The 19,406-nt window shown below is 45.6% G+C and overlaps 2 long non-coding RNA genes across 2 annotated transcripts; one reads left to right on the forward strand and one right to left on the reverse strand.

The window, feature by feature from the left end:
• Nucleotides 1–2,618: 2,618 nt before the first annotated feature.
• LOC147345020 (uncharacterized) lies at nucleotides 2,619–18,823 on the reverse strand. The gene is made up of 4 exons (XR_015154471.1): nucleotides 18,574–18,823; nucleotides 17,747–17,861; nucleotides 14,838–14,914; nucleotides 2,619–2,924 (listed from the first exon to the last, which is right to left on the reverse strand). It is a non-coding gene; the product is annotated as an uncharacterized LOC147345020 (long non-coding RNA).
• Nucleotides 17,121–19,197, forward strand: LOC147345021 (uncharacterized). Its single transcript, XR_015154472.1, has 2 exons — nucleotides 17,121–17,300; nucleotides 18,615–19,197. It is a non-coding gene; the product is annotated as an uncharacterized LOC147345021 (long non-coding RNA).
• The last annotated feature ends 209 nt before the right edge of the window (nucleotides 19,198–19,406 follow it).

Raw genomic sequence — 19,406 nt, forward strand, 5'->3', positions numbered from 1 at the left:
TGGGGCAGGAAGATCCACTGAAGAAAGGAAAGGCTCCCCACTCCAGTGTCCTGGCCTGGAGAATTCCAAGAACCATACAGACCACGGGGTCACAAAGAGTCAGACACAACTGAGTAGCTTGCACTTTCACATTCAAGTAGAATTACATCCCTCCTCAGCTACATACATAGGCTCCATGGGCTTCCCATCTTTTTCAGAGAAAAAGCCAAAGTTCTTGGAATGACCTATGAGGCCCTACATGGTCTGATTCCGAAACCAGCATGCCCTCCTTGCCATTTCTCTCCCACTCACCCCACTCCAGCCTCACTGGCCTATTCGCTGTTTCTCAAACACATCAGATGGCCTCTGGGGGCATTTGCACATCTTTTCTGCTTTGCCTAGAAAGCTTTTCCCCCAGGTAATTCTGTGGCTCACTTCCTTGACTCTTCCAAATCTTTACACAAATGTCACCCTCTCAAAGGAGCCGTTCCTGATGTGGGATTTAAACCCGAAATGCTTTCCCACTTTATGAGTCCCTCCCTCACCTGCTTTTTTACCTATATACCATTTATCATGGTCTAAGCTTTTGAACTGTGGTGTTGGAGAAGACTCTTGAGAGTCCCTTGGACTGCAAGGAGATGCAACCAGTCCATCCTAAAGGAGATAGTCCTCGGTGTTTTTTGGAAGGACTGATGCTGAAGCTGAAACTCCAATACTTTGGCCACCTCATGCGAAGAGTTAACTCATTGGAAAAGACCCTGATGCTGGGAGGGATTGGGGGCAGAAGGGGATGAGAGAGGATAAGATGGCTGGATGGCATCACCAACTCAATGGACATGAGTTTGGGTAAACTCCGGGAGTTGGTGATGGACAGGGAGGCCTGGCATGCTGTGATTCATGGGGTCTCAAAGAGTTGGACATGACTGAGCGACTGAACTGAACTGAATATACCACATTTTATTATTTGTCTGTGTTTGTAACCACTAGAATTAAACTCAGAAATACAGGAATCTTATTGTTTTGTTCATTAATTATATCCCCAGCAACAGGTACAGTGCCTGGAAGATAGGAGGTGCTTGATAAATATTTGTTGAATAAATGAATGAGTGAGTGAATGAATAAGGAAAGAACATTATGTGACCGTGACACCCAGAGGGATCCTTTATGAAGATACTCCAATCCAGTCTGTATAGTCACGTTGTCTATCAAGATTTTCCTTCAAAGTGTTCTGATACGATGCCAACAGCATTCCCTTTCTAACATTATCAGGGGAGGCTCAAGATCACATGGGCCATGAATGGCAGAGCTAGTATTTTGGGGGTGGGGTCGCTTCCCTCAGCATATGGGATCTTAGTTCCCTGACCAGAGATCAAACCTGTGACCCCTGCGTTGGAAGCACAGAGTCTTAACCACTGGACCATCAGAGAAATCCCAGAGCCAGCATTTAAACCAAGAATTTGTCATCAGCTACCAAGTCTCACCATGCCACCCTGAGCACCTAAATTTTTTTCAACTTTCATATCCTTTCATTTCATTCATAATGGCATTGCTGACAGATCCTAGTTCAGCAGTTACCCTTAGTGCCATAAATTTCTATTTGTCACCTCCAAAACTCAATATTTTAGAAGGCTACCCTTCTGGTTTTTAAATGGAAATTGATGACACCATATGCAGGAGCACAGGAGCCCCACACTCGCCATCTACCTGGAAGCAAAAATAGAAAAGGCAGAAGTACTTAGAGCTGCAAGCCCTCCCCACTGGAGAGCTTATCCCCCATCACCGGCCCAGGTACTCTGCACACTTGGGAGGTCTGGGGTTTGGTTTAGCAGCCAGGATGTACAAAGAGGTGCAGCTGGAGCCACCCATGCGAAGATGGCATCTTCCCCTCACCGCTCAAGGTGGCCTGACACCTCTGAGCATCCAGAAAAGAACACAAACAAACAGGTTTCTATGAGGGCTGTAACCCAATTGACAAAGGCGAGCTCTCTCAGCCTGGAAATGTCCCTGCTCTGAACCAGTTGCCTTGCCAACAAGCCACATGTTTCCACTCTGCAGAATCCAATTTCTGAGCAATGTGACAGTGACAGGTCCAGAGACATGACACACAATTCCAAGGTGCCTTTGAACACCTGCTGAATAGCTAAGAACAATGTGTGTCCCCAGATGTACTTAGAAACACGGGAAGTGTGCTGGGCAAAGGCAGGTCACATCCAGCTTATGCAACGTACCCTTCCCATCCCAGAATTTTACAAACTGCAGATGACATGTAGCCACGCCCTTTATCACCATCATCATTATAATCTTTGTGAATACTTGCATTTACAAGTATTTGTAATACTCGTATTACACTCTGGGACTCACTTTTTAAATGTATTGAGTTATTTAATGGTCACAACAACACAATGAGGTAGGTACTATTAGTATTCCATTTCAGATGAGAAAATGCAGACATAGAAAAGGTAAGTAATCTACCCTAATTTACATAGCGTGAGAAAGGGAAAGCCAGGATTTGAACCCAGACAGTCTGCCTCCAGAATCCATCTCCTTAAACATTTGGCTGTACTATCAATCTCCAATATTGCCTAAATGGTGATGCTAATTGTTCTAGCTATCATTACTACACAACAAACACCCCAAACTTCACAAAGTAAAACATCCATTTTATTATGTGAGTCAGGAATTTGCATAGGAAATTGCAGGGGGTGGGGCAGTGGGGCAGTTGGGAGCATGGGTATGGACAGCGTGTCTCCATCCACAAAGTCTCTCTGGGGCATCAGCTAAAGAGATCTGAAGCTAAGAGTGATCAACAGCTGGGGATCAGTATCATCTGAAGGCATCTTCACATCTGACAGGTAATGCTTGAGATCCTCTGGGACCTCAGATGAGTCTCTCAGCACCTACATGCGGCCTTTCCATGCAGCCTGGGCTTCCTATCAGCATGATGGCTAGGAGAGAAAGTAGAGCTGTCTGCTTTTTAAGACCAAGACCCCAAAACTAGCACCATTTCAATTCCACCATACTCTATTGGGCAGGAAGTCACAAAGTCCATGTTGAAGGGGAGGGGACACAGACCCCAGCCCTCAAAGAATCATGGAGTGTTTTTGTTTTTTTTTTAACTATCAGTGAGATCATTAGTCCAACCTGTTCAAGTTCAGGCTGAAGAGTTGAAGCTCAGAGAAGTTAGGTGATGTGTCCAAGACCACATAACCTATAAGTGCGAATGGCAGACAGGACCCTAGGGCCTTGTGCCTTATCTCCTACTCTAGGCCACTGCTTCTCATCTGGCTGCACCTTGGAGTCACCTGGGGTACTTTTAGAAATGCTCATGCCTAGGTCTTATCTACAAAGCTCCTAATTTGTTTGAAGTACAACTTATTTGGAAGGTATGCTGCTGCTGCTGCTGCTGCTAAGTCGCTTCAGTTGTGTCCAACTCTGTGCAACCCCATAGATGGCAACCCACCAGGCTCTGCCGTCCCAGGGATTCTCCAGGCAAGAACACTGGAGTGGGTTGCCATGTCCTTCTCCAATGCATGAAAGTGAAAAGTGAAAGTGAAGTCTCTCAGTCGTGTCCAACTCTTAGTGACCCCATGGACTGCAGCCTACCAGGCTCCTCTGCCCATGGGATTTTCCAGGCAAGAGTACTGGAGTGGGGTGCCATTGCCTTTTCTGATGGAAATGTGTAAAAAGCTCCCCAAGGATCTGTAATGTGCAGCAGTGTGAGAGTCACACTCTGTACACCCAAGATGGTTCTGTGCAGGTGACAAGGGCCACTGTTTCATCATGGCTCAGCATTTGCAGAGGTCCTAGCCTGCCACAGGGACAAGCCCTCCTAAGAGCAGATTTCTGACACCTTCACCTGGATCACAGGCTCCATCCTGAACCATTCTCATTTTTGAGATGCTTCTCCTTGGCCCCTTCCCTTGCTCACCTCCCAGATGCCCCTCAGAAACCAGCCTTCTTTAACACTCAACTTTTCAACATGAGTCAAGTCCACCTCTTGGCTGTGCTGTGCTTAGTCCTTCAGTCACGTCCAACTCTTTGCGACAACCTGGACAGCAGGCCACCAGGCTCCTCAGTCCATGGGGATTCTCCAGGCAAGAATACTGGAGTGGGTTGCCATGGCCTCCTCCACGGGATCTTCCCAGCCCAGGGATCGAACCCAAGTCTCCCATATTGCAGGTGGATTTTTTACCACTGAGCCACCAGGGAAGCCCACCTCTTGGCTATGATCTGTCAACTCTAGGAATTCAGTTCTACCTTTGGGACCCAATAGTCGTGACCCAAAGGCCAGGTTCTCCTGCTCAATCCACCCTGCCCCCTGGATGACCACAAAGCCCATATTTGGAGCCCCTTCCAGCTTCAAACATGCCTTCCTTCCTCCTATTGAGCCATATAGCACTGCAGTAAAAGTGCTGCCTAAATCATCCTTTAAAAGGTTGATTCTGTCAAACCACTGGTCAATTTGCTGGGAAACAAAAACTATCAGCTTGAATATTTCACTGAAATAATTGGCCAGTTGCATCATATGTCATGCATTATAACAAACTGGCCAGAAGCATTGGCCTAAACAAATATTTTCAGTGTTTCTTTTCAGACTTAGATTCTCATGAGGCTGAATTTTAAAAGAACACACCAGTGGAGAAAGAGCCTTTCTGATACTGCAATTCTTCTGGATTTACTGATTTATACTAGGTCAGGACACAATCTCTACAGTTTTATCATGTGTACATATCTCCTGAGAATAATTTCATAAAATATATTTACTCTTCACTTTACACAAAGATGAACCTGCTAAACTTCCCAGGCAATTCTTTTTTGTAAATTGAACCATATTGTAAATGTTCCAAAGAAGAGGCATTTAAAGGAACTCTTTATCAAGGATCATTATACCACTATCTCTAATTTTGTGTTTGCTTGAAATTTTCCATAAGAAGATTAAAAAGGAAGGGAGAGAGAGAGAGGAAGGGAAAAAGGGAGTTAGAGAGGGAGGGAGGAGGGCTGGTCAACCTCTGGGGATTCTCTGCGGAAGCAAACAAATTTCTGTGCAAGGTAATGCAAATAACACCCTCTCTGCCCAAAGAAACAAACCAAAAAAAAACCCTGCATTTATTACTTCTGTGTGTAGGTAAATGTGTGTCTTCAAGTTGTATATATCAACATATATAAGACATACATATGACTGATATATATAGTATATATCATGTATGTTTTATAAATTCAAATTTCTCTAGTCTAAAACCTAAAATAATTATATATATATATATATATATATATATATATATATATATTTTTTTTTTTTTTTTTTTTTTTTTTCCTAGCTGTTCTGGGCCTTCGTCACTGCCCTCAGGGCTTTCTCTTGCTGCGGCATGCATGGAACTACTCTCTGGTTGCGCTGTACAAGCTTCTCATTTCTGTGGCTTCCCCTGGTGCAGAGCACAGGCTCTAGAGCATGGGCTCAGCAGTTGCAGTGCACAGGCTTAGTTGCTCCATGGCATGTGGGCTCTTCCCTGACCAGAGATCGAACCTGTGTCTCTTGCATTGGCAAGCAAATTCTTAACCAGTGGACCACCAGAAGAGTCCTAAAATAATTATTCGTTTCAAGTATTCATTTCGATCAGTCTCCTTTTTTCTCTCGCTCTATTTAGGTCTCATTACTGGGCAAGTGAGAGACTCACAACCATTCTGGCTTACAAGAGTTCTATCTGCTTTATATATGCGTATAGGGTTAGACCAGAGAAGGCAATGGCACCCCACTCCAGTACTCTTGCCTGGAAAATCCCATGGACGGAGGAGCCTGGTAGGCTGCAGTCCATGGGGTCTCAAAGAGTCCGACACGACTGAGCGACTTCACTTTCACTTTTCACTTTCATGCATTGGAGAAGGCAATGGCAACCCACTCCAGTGTTCTTGCCTGGAGAATCCCAGGGACGGGGAAGCCTGGTGGGCTGCGGTCTATGGGGTCACACATAGTCGGACACGACTGAAGTGACTTAGCATAGCATAGCATAGCATAGGGTTAGACGGTAAAGAATCTGCCTGCAATGCAGGAGACCCAGGTTCGATCCCTGGGTCAGGAAGAGCCCCTGGAAAAGGGAATGACTACCCGCTCCAGTATTCTTGCCTGGGGAATTCCATGGACAGAGGAGCCTGGCGAGCTACAGTCCATGGGATCACAAAGAGTCAGATTAGACTGAGTGACTAAGACTTTCAGCTTTTTTTCATACACTGTAAGACAAGTCACTCTTTAGTGGACAGAGTGACATTCCATGCAGCCTGCAATCACTTCTCCCACCTGCCCTTTCATCTGCCTGAGTTGTTCCTCTCTAAATTCCTAGTCCCACTCCAGTCCATGACACAGAGTTCATCAAGTCTTCCTCGATGCCCCATTCACTGACACGAACTCTGAAAAGCACTGGTTTGCAGATCAAAGTGCTTACGAGGCACTCAGCCACATGGATTCTAAGGGATTTGACGGACAACAGGGAGAAGCCATTAGAAGCTCAAAGATGGTTTGGTGAGTACAGCCCCAGAAGGAGGAGCATGCGCAGTGTCAGAAACTAGGGCAAGACAGAGCCTCGGGAAGCCACAGAGAACAATCTTAAGGGCCCAGGTAACATCTCACCCCTGCAGTTATATTTTTATTTCTTTCTTTCTCTCTGCTGCACGTAGCCTGGCAGAGACTTAAAAGCCCCGTCATCAAACTTCAACTGCAGACGACAAGATTCCCCAAGTCCTCATCTTGGTTCCTGTGACAGGAATTCTTTCCATCAAGAGCATGAACCAAAGGCAATGCTAAGTCTTTGGCCCCTAAACATATTTTCCTCAGAATACACTTCAAAGGGAATCCTGGGCTCTTTCGCTGCTTGCACACCATTCAAAGGAGACACTGCTGGTTTTCCAAATAGCGTGTGAACTTGCCACAGTCCTTAGTCTTTTTCTTCACATTTCTCCTTTCCACCAAATATTATCATGACTGGTATCATCACATCCTTCCTCCCGTTCTTCAATATCAAAATAAGGAAACTCTAAAAAAAAAGAAATCAGACAACAAGGACTTCCCTGGTTGGTCCAGTGGCTAAGTCTCCATGCTCCCAATGCAGGGCCCTGGGTTCAATCCCTGGTCAGGGAGCTAGATCCTGCATGCTGCAATTAAAGATCCCACATGCCGCACAAAGACTGAAGATCCCATGTCTGCAACTAAGACCTGGTGCAGCCAAATAAATATTTTAATTAGTCAACAAACACTCATAAAATAATTTCTAGCAAAATCTTTCTAGCAGGAAAAGATATAACTATAAATGTTGAAGTTATAAGCTACGGATGACCATTTTTATATACAAATACATAACAATTCATTCCGTGAAGGGTAGATATACACCACTGGCTTGGTTAAAGGCCAAAGTTTAAGCTGATAAAAATTATATGAGGGGTTGACTAATATCTGAGTTAAGAAAAATTATAGAAAATACCAACTGAGATAGTTTTCTTTAAAATGAAAACAAAGTGGAAATTCTCAGTTCTGTCTTTCTCTTTATTTACTACTCTCTCAAGAGGATGCTTTTGAATTAATGCCTCCCATCAGCCTGTGGCAAATTGTTTTGTCTAAAAATTGCCTTGACAATAATGCTTATCTCTCACACACTTCTTACAGTAGGACTTCAATGCTCCTCTCACTGAGATGTGGGGGTCTGTGGTTTCTCCTCTTGAATCTGGGAGGACTTGTGACTATGAAATAAATAATACATTACAACTTCCAAGGCTAGGTCAAAAGACATAGCTCTCTTAACATGCTAATTTTTTTAAAGATTTTTTTTATGTGGACCACTTTAAAAGTCTTTATTAAATTTGTTACGATAATGCCTGTGATTTATGCTTTGGTTTTTTGGCCAAAAAGGATCTTAGCTCCTTGACCAGGGATCAAACCACCACCTCCTACAACGGAAGGCAAAGTTTTAACCACTGGACCGCCAGGTAAGTCCCAATAATCTAACTCTTGAAACTGAGTCCCCATGCTGGGGGGAAGCCCAGGCCACATGCAGAGGTCACATGTGGGTGTTCCAGGACACAGACATGTCATGAAGGAGCCTTTGAGATGACTACAGCCCCAGCTGAGTCCACAGGGAAGACCCTGAGCAAGAACCACCTACCTGAGCCCAGCCAACCTCCAGCAGTATGAGAGATAATAATAAAATAATCCTTGTCTTTTAAGTCACTAAGTTTTCAGGTAGTTTATCATGTAGCAGTAGAAAACTGTAACATATCTTATAAAACATCAGCCATAACACAACTGAATAGTATGCACACAATGACAGTATTTGGAGAAGGCGATGGCACCCCACTCCAGTACTCTTGCCTGGAAAATCCCATGGACAGAGGAGCCTGGTAGGCTACAGTCCATGGGGTCGCTAGGAGTCAGACACGACTGAGCGACTTCACTTTCACTTTTCACTTTCATGCATTGGAGAAGGAAATGGCAACCCGCTCCAGTGTTCTTGCCTGGAGAATCCCAGGGGTGGGGGAGCCTGGTGGGCTGCCGTCTATGGGGTCGCACAGAGTCGGACATGACTGAAGTGACTTAGCAGCGCAATGACAGTATTAGAAGAAAATTTAGTTTTATCAAGACCAGTTGTCCATTCAATAATGAGACTTTTCAAATAAGACCTTGGTCCTTGGTAGTACAAACCACATATGCATCTTCTGTTTTGATCTTGAAGAGTTATAACAAGTATAATAATTAAGAGTTTAGACCCCAAAGCCAGACAGGCCTGGATTGAAGTTCCAACTTTGCTACTTTTTAGCTGTGTGAATGTGGTCAACTCACTCCACATTCACTCCAAGTCACTTCTCTGTTTTCTCATGTGTAAAATGGGTTAAAAATAGTACTTATGTAGTCATTATAAGTGTCAAATGAGATGGCGTGTGCTAAGCATGGTACCCAGCACAGAATAAGTGTCCAACAAATGTGAGGGCCCATTATTGTGATGGTTGATGGAGACATTATTATCATCAAGGTACTTTTCAAAAGCAGCCTGTAAATACACTTCACATCATATACCTGCCATAATCCTGAGAATGAGGACTTCTTATTTTTCATAATTGAAGAAGTCCGTTCCGAAAGGTCACTTGATTTGCCCAAGATCACACAGCTCGGGGACTGTCTCCCAGTTCACTTCTCCCTTTCACCACAGCAATCCCTCTGCCAGGCTGGTGTCTTTCCAGCCTATGACTAAGCACTTTCAATGGTGGAGAACTCACTACCCACTGAGGCAGCCCTAATAATCCACCTTCTAATGGCTGTAGCATGTTTATCCCATTGAGCTGGAATCTATCTGCATGCATATCCATCCATTGGTCTAACTCTGCCCTGAAGGGCTACCAGGATCAAATCTGCTCTTTCACATAACAGCCCTTGAATTTCCAAAGATTCAATATTGTAACTCCCACCAAATTCTCTTTCTCCAGCCCAACATCCTCAGGTTCTTTAGCCATTCCTCCTCCAGCACATGATGACAAATCCCCTTCCCACCAGGGCCTCCTTCTCTGCCTCAGGCCTGACAAGAGGCATATACTATTGATGATGGAGAAGCTTTCATCCTGCCCCTCGAGGCTTGTAATACATTTATGCTTTCTCAGGATGACACATACTCTAGGAGTACTAAGAATTGCTGTCAATCTCTCTGGCATCGTGAAGGATTCTGGCATTTCACCATATAATCTTTTTTTTTTTCCTCCTAAAGGGCTGCCTGCTTGAGAAAACTGTCATATTCTTCAGCCAAGAGGAGCCAAAGTGTTCTGAGGCAGATAAGCACACCTCTGCCATGGGGTTTCTTCCAAACACTTTTCTGATACATCAGTTTGTGGTAAAAGATCTACAGTAACCTGCAGTCATAGATACTCACCTCATCCCAGCTCCCAAGGCCTCAACAGCCTTAGAGAGAAGGAAAGCATCTTTGTCAGGATAGGCTAGGTTATGCTACAGTAACAAAGAGCCCTAAAATCTCTGTGGCTTAAGCAATAAAAATCTATTTTTACTCAGGCAAAGTTCACTGTGGATCTGGCAACACCCCAAAGCAGTTTCCTTTTAAGCAGTGACTCATGGATCCAGAAGGTTTGCATTTTATAGCTGCACATCTGGAAGACATGGCTTTCAGGACACTGTGATAAGGGAACAGCCAGCTCTTAATTGCTTCAACCTAAAACCAGCAAGGGAGGCGCCCACTCATTGGAAAAGACTCTGATGCTGGGAAAGATTGAAAGCAAAAGGAGAAGGGGGTGGCAGAGGATAGGATGGTTAGATAGCCTCACCAACTCAAGGGACATGAATTAGAGCAAACTCTGGGAGATAGTGGAGGTCAGAGGACCCTGGGGTGCTGCAGTGCATGGAGTCTCAAAGAGTTAAGACACAGCTTAGCTACTGATCAGCCAGAACCAGCATAGATCACTTCTGCTTATAGCCCATGGGCCAGAACTAGTCGCATGGCTCAACCCAACTGCAAGGGAACTGGGAAATGTGGGTGGGCACATGGATGTTCAAGGAGCAGTTAAGTATCCTGCCACACAGTCTTAGTGGTCCTGTGACCCTGAAACATCTCCCCCACACCAGGGTGAATCATCGTACACCGAGCTTTCCCACATCCCTCCCTGATGACTCACAGGCTCCTCGGCAGCCATGGTGTTTGATAGCTGCTGTCACCAGTGTCTCCCTCTGAGCCACTGCATGCTGATTTTAATTGGCAGCTACAGACAACTCCCTCTCATCTCTCTCTGCTGCCACTGAATTCCTTGAGGCCCTCATCAATTCTTCTCTGAACCCATCATCATAGGGCTGTTAACTGCTTTCCATTCCTCCTCTGCTAAACCACTCTCTATTATCTTTTTTAAAATTCTAATCTGAGTATACCTTTATTCTGCTTCAAATCTTATCATAGCCACTGTGCCAACAGGATATATCCAATTTCCCAAGAACTGAATGAAAACAAACTTGCATAGACTGGTCCCAAGGACTCTTTCAGCCTCAGCACCCAGTGTCTCACTCCTGTGTTCCCTATGTTCAAGCCACCCCAAACTCATGCCCACTCTCCTAGGTGCCACAGCATGGTCCAAATGCCCCTTCCAATCTGAAGCAGCTGAAGAAGTTCTATGTGTTAGTCACTCAGTTTTGTCCAACTCTTTGCAATCCCATGGACTGTAGCCTGTCATGGAATTCTCCAGGCAAGAACACTGGAGTGAGTAGCCTTTCCCTTCTCCAAAGGATCTTCCTGACCCAGGGATGGAACTCAGGTCTCCTGCATTGGAGGCACATTCTTTACTGTCTGAGTCAGCAGAGCTAAAGTGCTATGGACCCTACAATACCCAGCTCAAGTAGCCCACCCTCTACGCAACATCTCCAGTTCTTCCCAGCAGAGCCAGCTACTCCCTACCCTGAGTTCCAGATATCCTGTTAATGTGCCTCAATTATACTTCTCCATTGGTATGTTCCTCTCTTCTACCTGGTAGATTTCTTATTGGCAGTAGCCATGCCTTGTTCATCCCTGTATATCCAGAGGATAGAATGTTTCCTGGCCCAGGGTATGCATCAGCCAATGCTGAGTAAGCTCATGCTACAAATTGCCGCATTCTATCTAATACTGCTGAGAAAGAAGTTATCCCTTCATATACTGCTATATTTTTATTCCAAAATAGGAAATGGAGAAGATAACAATTTTCTAGCTGACTGCCTGGGTTAGAGGTTTGAAAGGAGAGCATTAAACTCCCAGGAATTCCAGCCTCCTCAAGACCAGAAGCTCCAGGGGTACCACTTTGACTTTCTGGATTGTTCTAAAGTGGCCTCTGTACTTCATTTGGGAAATCCTATAAGGATGGGCTGAGAATGAATAGCTGTTTGATTAGTCCCATATTGAGCTATTTCAATGCATTCCCCCATGCCCTGAATGAAAGGAAAGCAGGTATGAAAGCCCATGTTATTCCAAGGAGGGCAGGGAAAGACTTAAAAACTCTCCAGAAAGCCTTCAGCACTGTAACTAAATGTTAATGTTTAAAGATATACCAATATTTCAGGAAGCCATTGGTAGTGCCACACTAAAACTCATTCTAGTTTTGAAGAGAAATATTTGACTTGGAGGGATGGACCCCATGCTGGCTCCAAGATAAACTTTCCTAGTTCTCTCAGGCCAATTTTAATGCTAAGAGCAGCTCCATCAGAGTAAAAGTTCATTTTTGAGAGCCAAGCTGTGAATTATGCTACAGGCTGAGCTGAGCAGTTGGTCTTTTGCTGATGATGGCAGAAGCCTGAATATGATACAGAAGTAGAGGGGGGAGCCAGGGACATCCAAGGGGGATTATCACAGAAGGTCAGACTAATTAAATCGAGAGAAGTCACCAGAGAGCCAGAGCTCCCACACACGCCATCTTCAAATGCTCCGACACATGCAGGGTTTGATAAGAAAGAAAGCGTTGAATTGCCACTTTCATCGGCCTGGAAGGACAACAGTCAAACAAATAAAACTGTTTAGTGTTGGTTTAAGCCCAGGTGGGGAGGGAAGAATTGAAAGTGCTGCCAATTCCTAATTATGCAGCTGAATCACAAACAGTAAGTGGAAAGAGACAAAGTACAACTGTCTCTCTTAGCCATTTAATGTGTGTTTGTTGAGCACCTACTATGTGCCAGGCAGAGCGCTGGGTGAGAGGGACAAAACAAATATGAACTGTTCCTTGTCCCCTCAAGGAACTCACAAATAGACATTTATGTAACATTATTACGTAGTGTGATCAATGTTCCAACAGAGTCATCTAAAGACTGCACGGAGCACTCTAGGGCAGTCCCCAATCCCTGGGCCATGGACTGGTACGGTCCGTGGCCCATTAGGAACCAGGCTTCACAGCAGAAGGTGAGTGGTGGGTGAGCCAGTGAAGCTTCATCGGTATTTACATTACGGCCTGAGCTGATCAGATCAGCAGCGGCATTAGATTCTCTTAGGAGAGCAAACACAACTGTGAACAACGCAAGTGAGGGATCCAGTTTGCACACTCTTTATGAGAATCTAATGCCTAATGACCTAAGGTAGAGCTGAAGCAGTGATGCTAGCTCTGGGGGGGAGCTGCAAATATAGATTATCATTAGCACACTAAATGTAACGCGCTTGAATCATCCTGAAACCATTTCCCGCCCTCCCCATCAGGTCCATGGGAAAATTATCACCCACGAAACTGGCCCCAGGTGCCAAAAAGATTGGGGACTGCAGCTCTAGGGGGCGTCTGCCCAAGTGGCGTCAGGGCTGGTACCTTAAATGGGTCAATACATCAGCAAGTCCTTAAAACTAAGAATTCTCCAGGTGGTGAGTGGAAGAAAGGCAAGCAAGGCAGAGGACACAGCACGTGCAAAGGTCAGGAGGCTTGAAACTGGACATTTTCAGTGGCTTGGAAGTGCAGAGCAGGTGCGTGGAGTGCAGGCATGGAGCACAGACTCCATGACAAGGAATGCTGGAGGCAAGGTTGATATGGCAGTGTGGCATCAGACACTGAAGGACCTTGAATGCCATGCAAAGGCATTTAGAATTCATCCTGTAGGCAACAGGGAGCCACTGAAGATTTTTAAAGGTAACATGATCCAAAATCTATAAGAGATTCCTTGGCCACAGAGGGAAGCTGGGAGAGACATCTGGCAGAGGACCTCTTTCCAAAGGTGTTAACAACAATGCCCCCAGTGATGTGTGCCTCCTCCTTCCTGCTCATCCTCACAGGGAGGATGCTGCTGAGAAACAATTCCTAAGAACCTGCTGGATGTGGCTAGGACTGTGCTTTCACTGAAGGGGATCTGGGTAGACTCTGATAGGGAACTAATATCTTGCAAGCTGTGCAGTCCAGCCAAAAAAAAAGACATAAAGATTAATTAATTTAATTAACCCATAGCAACAGGATAGAATGGTGGTTGCCAGGGGCTGAGGGGTGGGTAAAATGGGGAGATGTTTGTCACAGGGTATAAACTTGATAACAGATACAAGTTTGGGGTGCTAATGTACTGCATGCATGTCTATAGTTACAATACTGTATTACATACTTGAAAGTTGCTAAGGGAGTAAATTTTAAATGTTCTCAACACAAAAAAGAAATGATAGTTATATGAGATGACAGAGTTGTTAACCGACCCTATTGTGGTAAGTGTTTTATAGCACATAAATGTATCAAGCCATCACACTGTACACCTTAAATTCACACAATATTAAATGTCAATTATATCTCAATCAATCTTCGGTGGGGAGTGCAAGAGGTTTCATAAATAGAAAGACAATTCATTGACTCTCTCTGTGCAGATGAATGTGCTAAACTCATAAAACATGACTTCAAAGCTCAAAAGATTCCTAAAGCTTTTGGTCTGTGTTGTGCTAGAACCTAAGTTTAAAATTCAGATGGATGTTTCACCTCTTCCCAGTCATAGTGACAAGGGAGGGGAAATGGCATTCCACAGCGAACATACTGACCCTTCCTAAGTTCACAGCTGTTGGTAAAGTTACAGAACCCTAAGATGTCAGTTATTAAAGCGCTCTTTTGGATTATCTAGTCCAGGGCTCACCGATTGGTTTCACTTCATGTATAGGCATCATCTGAGAAGAGTGACTGCCTGGGGTGCTGGGGAGAAATGACGCTATAACTGAGCCCAAAGGAGGGAAAAAATGGCTGTGATCAAACTTCTTACATCTGCTGTGGACTCTGGAAGAAGAAAGGCAGCATGCCTCGGAGACCCAGGCATACTCCCTTGTTGTAATCAGGGAAACCAAGGCAGCAAAGTACTGGTCTTCTCCTTTGGACAGAAAGAAGATAAAACTAGCCAATCCTAAAGGAAATCAATCCTGAATACTCACTGGAAGGACTGATGCTGAAGCTCCAAAACTTTAGCCTCCTGATGTGAAGAGCCGACTCATTGGAAAAGACTGTGATGCTGGGAAAGATTGAAGGCAGCCAGAGAAGGGGATGAAAGAAGATGAGATGGTTCAGTGGCATCACTGACTCAATGGACATGAGATTGAGCAACCTCTGGGAGATAGTGATAAACAGGGAAGCCTGGCGTGCTGCAGTCCATGGGTTCGCAAAGTCGGATACGACCGAGCGACTGAACCAGGCAGCAAGGTAATTCGTCCAGTATATCCAGCTCACCAAGGTCCGACCCTGCCCTCCTGCCTTCAGTCTTGTATCCTGTTCTTCCCACCGTCTTCAACACATCAACCTCATTCTCTTCCTAGTTCTTGTTTTCTCATCAATTCACAAACTGAACCCTGTGTGACGCCTGCTAGCAATTCCCCCTTCATGGTCCTTCCCTTCCAGGACTTTCTTTCTCCTTCTATAACAAGCTGGAAATTCAGAGTCCATAGCGTTCTACCTGCTCTATGGGGCCCCATAGGGAGTTCTGATTCTAGAACTTCCTGTCTGCCCTACTTGAGCCATTCTTGGCTGGCAGGTTTTTGAGGTGACACATCTCATCTCCTTAACTCAAGCCCCTGTCCCTTTACCTAGATTGTCACTTACTACACTTCACTAGTGTTTGAGTTGTAGCTGCTCCGGTGTTTCTAACCCATATGGTCCTTTAGAGAAGGGGCTGGGCTTTGTGTTCTATATGGTGCATAATACCGAGCACAAGATAAATATACACAGAATGAGAGGCTGCAAGTCTCATGTTACTCTTTGGTACTTCAGAACTTCAGGACCAAAGTATGTGTTTTTAAATCTGACCAAGGGACTTCTCTTGGCTCTCACCCCTGCCTGGGGGCCTCTGCATGTACCCTGTGCCTGGACCCCTATGAACCCCACCCCTGGTATCCCCTGCTTCTCCCTCCATGATATCTCATCCCCCACCCCCGGGGAGAGGCAGGAGACTCCTTCAGCCTCACTGTGTCAGTCCCTCCTCTGTCTTCCCATGGAGCCTTCTTTGTGCTTCTGTTATACAACCTGCCCTGTTGCACTGTGATTTCTTCTCTCTCTCTTTCCCACTCAACCAAGAGCTCCATGGGAGCCACAGCCACGTCTCATTCATGGAATAGATGCTCAGTATGTGTTTGGTTCAGTCAGTCTTCCAGCAATTTAGAAAAGCCCCACCTCCTCACAGCTGCCCACCTTCCCTCCTACACACAATTCCAGACTTTCACACATCTAGAGCCTCCCCAGAGCTTGCTTTGTGTGGAGCTAAGCACGTAGTAGGTATTCAATAAAAACTCTAAGGCTGATATGCATGTATCTCCTCCCTCCAAAATGAGGACGTAACAGCACTTCTTAGCTGAAATCAAGAGACCCAGCTGGGGCCGAGTAAACCAGGAATGAGCTGCCAAAAACAGCTAAGCACACTCGTCCGTGCAGCTGGCAGGCCAAGAACCGCTCACTCCAGCTCTGCCTCGTAGAGCAGGAGCAGCTTTGCCAGGACCTCCTCCCCCACCCCAGGAGCTGTTCCTCTTGCCCTCCATGGAGATCCCAAATAAGGCAGCCCAAAGCCAAGCTAGAGGAAGATAAAGGAGGAGCTCAAAGAAGGGGCTCATTCCAGCTGCGTGGTGCTGTGTGTTTTTAAAGGAGAGAAAACAGAATTAGAAGAATGCCTTTTCTCTTTCAGAGACAACCACAAGCAAAATTACCCAGGCTTTCCCACCTTCAGACGATTTTTTTTTCCCCCTAACAGGACTTAGAACATAGGGAAGAAGGTGGGTCTTGTCTCATGGGCTTAGAGCAACTACATCTGATAAACAGGAGTGTCATCAGGGCTTCCTGGGCAGGCTGGGGAGGAAGGAAGGAAGGAGGGAGGGAGGGAAGGAAGGAAAGAAGAAAGGGAGGGAGGGAAGGAAGGAAAGAGGGAGGGCAGAAGGAAGGAAGGAGAGGGAGGGAGGGAGGGAGGAAGCCAGGGAGGACACATGCAATCGGCAGCTACCACAGGCCAGGCGCTGTGCCAAGGGCTTTGCACGTGTCCTCTCCCTGAACCATGAAGACAGCCCTCTGAGGTTGGTATTATTCCTGTTTTGTTTTTTTTTTTTTATTCCTGTTTTAAAGCAGAGGGCACTGAGGCTTAGGCAAGTGCTGTGAGGTGCCCAAGGGTAAAGGGCCAGCAAGTGATGGGGCTGAAATATAAGCCAATGTGTCTGACTGTGATTCTAACACGCTCTCTGCAGCACTGACCCGTCTCTCCCTTCCTTTGGGCTTTTCCCAAATCTCCAACAGGTTCAAGCTTTGCTTGACATCCAGTCACTCTCCCCACTTTCCGCTTGATGGAGCAGGTCTACACCCGCTGTGGCTTCTCAACATCAGGGGAACTGACTCAACACCCGATGCGTGCACGTGTTTTTCACAAGGTCAGAGCTAAAGATCCATGGTGGGTGGGGATTAAGGGCAGAACCGTCTCCACACGCCCAAGGCAAGTGGAACTGAAGCCACCCCTTATTTGAGCATCTATGTGAAGTTTCACTCTGTGCTGACAGGCTTCCTTTGGGCCCCTACCTAGTGCTCTCCACCCCAACCCCCCGTTCTCCCCTCTATCACAACACACTTGCAGTTTCTCCTCTTCCCTTTGACAGTCTGGAATTACTGTCACACACATGCGTCCTTGTCCAGGGTCTATCTGCCCATCAGAAGGTGAAGTTCAGCCGTGACAAAGGCAGAGCAGCCGTGACAAAAGCAAGAGTTCTGAGTCAGACCAGCACCTCACCTTGGCTCAGTCCACAGGCCAAACCTGTCTACCTGGTGTGTCTTCCCACCACTCAATTCACTTGGCCCGAAAGAGATGCATGTAATGTATTACCTAGCATGAAGCTGGTCTCCAGCTGGGTATACAGTCTCAACTCTGCTGGCTTCTATCTCTAAGAGATTTCTCCAGAAGCATCTGCTTAGATCTCTTCTAGATCCTCGAAGAGGCACTGAAAAATAAGACAAGGGGTCCTCACCAAGGATGCCTGTCCTCCAGCTGCCCATACCTTCCTTCAGGTTGATGCAAACACTGCCTCATGTTCCCATGAACTGGTTCTTTGCCAGGCATAAGTATTTGGTTAAAAATTGAGAGCAGTTACTGGAATGCCTGTTAAAAGCAGGGCCTTGAGCTTTTGATTCTGACCTTCAAACCTTTCTTTCTTATTGGAGAAATGAGAGAAATAGAGCCATCTCTGCACTTGTTTCTTGTGGACAAGCCATCAACCCTGGTAACTCAGAGCTCATTCATACAAGTAATGGCTGGCTGGTCCAACATTATTTTAAAAACTCTTGCAATGGTGATTTCTGAGAGACCAATCATTCAGTCGCTCACCTATACCAAGGGGCAATGTCACACAGCAATAGGTTGCCACCCATCCCCAGTCCTTCAGGCAACTTGCAATTTGTGAGCTTAGCTATCAACCTGGAGCTCCAAAATCTGTGTGTGGATAGGGTTAAACAGTTCCACCCAGTGCAGAAATCAGATCAGGCTGATGGCCACTGTTCCTGTCCTGTATCTCCAGGATGCTCTTTAGGATGAATGTCTTAAAATACCACTCAGAAAAATCTTACCCAGTCTGACCTTGTGCAAAGACCAAAAGCTGATCTGGGGAGAAAGTATCTCCATGACAAGGTCTCTCCAGCCCCAGACCATATGCCTACCTTCTGCTGCTCCATTTCCACACTTGTTTCTCTCCAAGCAGGGAAGCTGGGAGGTACAATCTCTGTACAAGATAATCTCTGGCATCGTCACACTTGAGAAGCTGAAGAAGCTGTGAAGTCACCATCACCCATTCCAAAATCCTAAGCCTAAGAGAAGCCAATGACGAAATTCTTGTGACATCGCAAAACAGATCAATGGTGGTGAAAATGCGTGACATATACAGGTGCCATGGGACCTACCTCATTGATAAGTGTACTGTGAATTGTGTTCAGCTCAAGGCTTCCTCCCACAGTGGAAGCACCTCCTCTTCTCAGAGGCTCCATGACCCCATCCCATTCATAAACCAGAGCCTGAGCTTATGAATGAATCACACACAGAGCTGAGAAGTCTGAGAGAGAGGACTCCTGACCCTCTGCCCTCACTCCATCCCCCCTACAATCTAATTCATCAAATCTGGTTACTGGTTTCAAGTCTAAGTTAATTTTGGATATACTACTTCTCACTCCAAAGTAGAAAAGAGCTGGAGCGCTTCCTAGTTAGAGGAAATAATCATGGAAGTGTTTCTTAGAGTTAATCAAAGGTACTCTTCTTTCCTATACTAAAATACGCAAAATTAAATTATACCAAGATTGGTCTTTATTCTTTTCATTCCCTCATAGGTTTGAGTTGTCACCTGAATGGTGCTCTATTTCTAAATAGCATTTCTCTCCCCAGCACACGAGCTATTTTATTTGTCTGGCTTACACAGCTGCCAGCCTCAGCAGTGTCATACACCTGGCATTTCCACTCCCCCGTGTTTTTGCCTTTCCAGCCAAGAACTCTGGCCTTCTGT

The sequence above is a fragment of the Bos grunniens genome, chromosome 25 (genome assembly GCF_055505025.1).
Source record: "Bos grunniens cultivar Pamir isolate PY7600 chromosome 25, Bosgru_T2T1.0, whole genome shotgun sequence".
NCBI classification, from domain to species: Eukaryota; Metazoa; Chordata; class Mammalia; order Artiodactyla; family Bovidae; genus Bos; species Bos grunniens.